This window comes from Etheostoma spectabile, chromosome 1 (genome assembly GCF_008692095.1).
Source record: "Etheostoma spectabile isolate EspeVRDwgs_2016 chromosome 1, UIUC_Espe_1.0, whole genome shotgun sequence".
Taxonomy (NCBI): Eukaryota; Metazoa; Chordata; class Actinopteri; order Perciformes; family Percidae; genus Etheostoma; species Etheostoma spectabile.
The window spans coordinates 23,516,584-23,521,033 of record NC_045733.1 but is presented as its reverse complement, the minus strand read 5'-3'; the positions used below and the strand labels follow the sequence as shown (position 1 = coordinate 23,521,033).

Here is a 4,450-nt window from a genome sequence, read left to right as displayed (position 1 = left end):
ACACACAACACACACACACCCCTCTGTGTATGTGTGTCCCAACCAAACACCCTGCAGCTTATACCCACACCGCAGAAAAGAGCTGTTGTTTCTCAGGCACGGGGACTATGCCTCTGTTTAATTTCACACACACGCGCCACACGCACACACCACACACACGCACGCACACACACACACACACACACCACACACACAACACACACACACATACACACACCACCACACACACCTCTCAAGGATATGGTTGCAGGCTTCTGTTTTTATTCAGCCACAGCCACACATGAGAGATGTTGAGGGAAATAACTATCACATCATGACTCTGGATTTAAGCAGGGCTGTGTGTGTGTGTGTTGTGTGTGTGTGTGTGTGTGTGTGTTGTTGTGTGTATGTGTGTGTGTGTGGTGTAGTGGGGGTCAGGACTACACAGGTAGGGATTAGAGAATGCGTGATTTGTGCTTGTGCGCTGCAGACTGGTCTCCCGTTGTGTCCCATGAATAGATGCCTGTCTGTGAAACATCCCATAATCGGCACCAATTATCTGCCACCACACACCACCACACCACACACACACACACACACACACCACACACACACACACACTTTCTCTCACACACAACCCGACTTTTTAACAAAGCTGAGGTGTGTTTTCCAGGTCAGAGTAATTAATCTGTTCAATCAGTAACCAGTCCAGTGTTAACCACCGTTATACTATGAGTTTTTAGACTTTTTTGACATACTATACTATGACTTTTTATAACAGGGGTCTTCAACAGGGGGTCCGCGACCCCTAGGGGGTCCGCGGAGGTACTGCATGGGGGTCGCGAAAGTTTTGGTTGATTAGACTTTTTTTTATATCCCCGATTTTTTAAATCCACATTAACATGAACTCAACACACTGTAGTGACCAGATAAATGGAGGCAGAAGATGTCTTTCAGTCATCAATGCCCACATGGCACTATAGGACCAGTTTGATATAACACAATGTTATACAGTATATATAATTAGGGGGTCCCCGCTCCATCTCGCCATCAGTTTGGGGGTCCTTGGCCTGGAAAACGTTGAAGACCCCTGTTTTATACTTTTTTGACATACTATACTATAACTTTTGACATACTATACTATAACTTTTGACATACTATACTATAACTTTTGACATACTATACTATAACTTTTTGACTTTTTGACATACTATACTATAACTTTTGACATACTATACTATAACTTTTTGACTTTTTGACATACTATACTATAACTTTTGACATACTATATAAACTTTTTGATACTACTCTTTTTTGACATACTATACTATACCTTTTACTTTTTGACATACTATACTATGACTTTTTGACTTTTTGCATACTTACTTGACTTTTGACTTTTGACATACTACTAGACTTTTTTATGACTTTTTGACATACTATATTATGCTTTTTATAACTTTTTGACATACAGTCTCTTCTCTCCTCACGCATACTACCCCCCTGTGGCAGTAACTAAGTCTTTATTGTGGACAGAATGAGACATTGGAGGACGTCATGTTGGGCTTTTGAACACTGATCCACTTTTACATTTAACAAATTAATCGCAGCCCTGCGTGATGTTATTGACAATTATTGCAGCCCTATGACGTTGTGTTATTGTTGTGTTTGTGTGTTTTAGGTGAGCTGTCGCTGCCGTCCTGTCACCGTACACACGAGGTCCCCGAGGACCCGCTGGAGACCAGGGGGACGCCTACGTCCAGCTGGAGCTGAGGACCCTGGAGCAGGCGCTGCTCGCCACCCTCGGTGGCAGCCATCGCAGAGCTGAGTGAGTGTGTGTGTGTGTGTGTTTGTGTGTGTTTGTGTTCGTGTGGTGTGGTGTGTGTGTGTTTGTGTGGTGTGTGTGGGTGTGCTTGTGGTGTGTGTGTGTGTGGTGGGTGTGTGTGTGGCTTGTTTGTGTGCCAAAGTCGCTTGTGTGTATTGTGTGTGTGTGCTACAGTCGGCCCTGTGTGTGTGTGTTTGAGTGTGTTGTGTTGTGCCCACAGTCGCTCCTGTGTGGGTGTGTGTGTGTGTGTGTGTGTGTGTTTTCTGTGTGTGTGTGTTTGAGTGTGTTGTGTTTGTGCACAGTCGGCTCCTGTGTGTGTGTGTGTGTGTGTTTCTGTGTGTATGTATGTTTGTGTGTGTGTGCGTTTGTGTTCGTCATGTGTGTGTGAGCCAGCGTCGGCTCGTGTGTTTTGTGTGTTTCTGTGTTCTGTGTCTTGTGTGTGTGTTTGTGCGTGCTTCCAACAGTAATAAGCACCTGTGATTTGTGTATGTGTTTCCGTGTTTTGTGTGTGTGTGTGTGGGTGTGTGTGGGTGTGGGTGTGTGTGTGTGAGTGTGTGTGTGTGTTTGCTCGTGCTTCCGACAGTAGGCTCCTGTGTTGTGTGTGCTGAATAAAAACAGAAGCCTGCAACCATATCCTTAGAGGGAGAGTGTGTGTGTGTGTGTGTGTGTGTGTGTGTGTGTGTGTGTGTGTGTGTGTTGTGTGTGTGTGTGTGTGGTGTGTGTTTGTTTAAACTGTGACCGGTGTGGGTCTCCTGGATGGATCGTTAGACGCTGCCAGTCGTCCCCCCCCCCCCCAACAGCCCCCCCCTCCCCTTACATACCGCCCGTGGCTTGTATCCAGAAACAAAAGGCCCCTTCACACCCTGCAGGCCACCGTAGCTCATATCTGGAGGATAAATAACAGTCTGTGTGTGTGTGTGTTTATGGTGTGTGTGTGTGTGTGTGTGGTGTGTGTGTGTGTGTGTGTGCCACAGGAGTCAGTAGCTGCGAGTGTTCACGCCGTTTATGGCCTGTCTCCCCCTTAGTCACATGTAGTATATTCTATTATTATTATCAGGGTTGAACATAACATCACCAACAATAGATTTTCATTCAATTCTAGACCTGTAACAGAAGCTCATTTAACCAATCAGTTACAAATATACAGTTATATATATATATAGATATATAATATACACAACAACTAAAATTTGGTTTGACAATTTCATAAAAAAGGGAAAAAATGTAAGAAAAACTTAAAAACATTGATTAAAACCTCAACAAAGTGTTGATTTTCTATTTTGACGGGAAGACACACGAGGGGTAATAAAAAAACACAAAAAGTGGAATTTCAAATAAAGACGCATCTTAAAGATGCAACGCTCTACAACGTCCCCGTTAGTGAGGCGTTGCATAGTCTGTCCACCAGAGGACGCTCTACAACTCCCTGTTATGATGCTTGCATAGTCTGTCCACCAAGACGACTCTACCAACGTCCCTGTTAGTGATGCGTTGCATAGTCGTCCACCAGAGGCGCTCTACAACGTCCCTTTTAGTATGGCGTGCATAGTCTGTACCACCAGAGGACGCTCTACAACTCCCTGTTAGTGATTGGCTTTGCATAGTCTGTCCACCAAGGACGCCCTACAACGTCCCTGTTAGATGGCGTTGCATTGTGTCCACCAAGGACCTCTAAACAACGTCCTTTGTTAGTGATGGCGTTGCATAGTCTGTCCACCAGAGGAGGCCTACAACGTCCCTGTTTGATGGCGTGCATAGTTCTGTCCACCAAGGACGCTCTAAACGTCCCTGTAGTGATGGCTTGCATAGTCGTCCACCAGAGACGCTCTACAACCGTCCCTGTTAGTGATGGCTTGCATAGTCTGTCCACCAGAGGCGCTCTACAACGTCCCTGTTAGTGATGGCTTTGCAAGTCTGTCCACCAGAGGCCTCTACAACGTCCCTGTTAGTGATGGCGTTGCATAGTCCTGTGTCCACCAGCAGGACTTCTTTTTTTTTTTGTTCAAAGGACTTTAGGGAAGACAACGCAGGGTTAACAAATCAACATAAGTGGGAATTTCAAAATAAGGGCGCATCTAAAGATGACAAGTGCATCGATTGTTTCACTTTGTATTGTTGATGCTGTATTTTAGAATCCTGACGTCCTCTGATGTCTCCTGTCTCCCTGCGGTGATCTGGTGACTCGGGCGACTCACCACATCAGCGTCTGGTCTCTCACGTCCTGTCAGTCAGCCCCCCCCGCCAGCCCAATCGCCGTCAGCATCCTGGGTGCCGCAGACCCCTGCGGACGCCTCTACTACTTCCTTCCAGCCCACACATGGAGTCGCTGGAAAACCCAAATCTGGAGCCCTCCACCATGACACGAGCAAGAGAGTTTGTGTGTGGTGTGTGTGTGTGGTGTGTGTGGTGTGTGTTGTTGTGTGTGTGTGTTGTGGTGTGTGTGTGTGTGTGTGTGTGCGTTACTACCCCACATAGGGTTGCCAATATCAGAATAATGTCTAAGTGCGATTATTTTTGATTCTCAGGAGGTACTGCATGGGGGTCGCGAAAGTTTTGGTTGATTAGACTTTTTTTTATATCCCCGATTTTTTAAATCCACATTAACATGAACTCAACACACTGTAGTGACCAGATAAATGGAGGCAG

The 4,450-nt window shown here is 45.8% G+C and overlaps 1 protein-coding gene across 1 annotated transcript in view; it reads left to right on the top strand.

Annotated features, from left to right (window-relative positions):
- LOC116690741 (ankyrin repeat and BTB/POZ domain-containing protein 2) overlaps positions 1-4,450 on the top strand; it is a 92,697-nt gene that overhangs the window by 33,003 nt on the left and 55,244 nt on the right. The window lies entirely within an intron of this gene.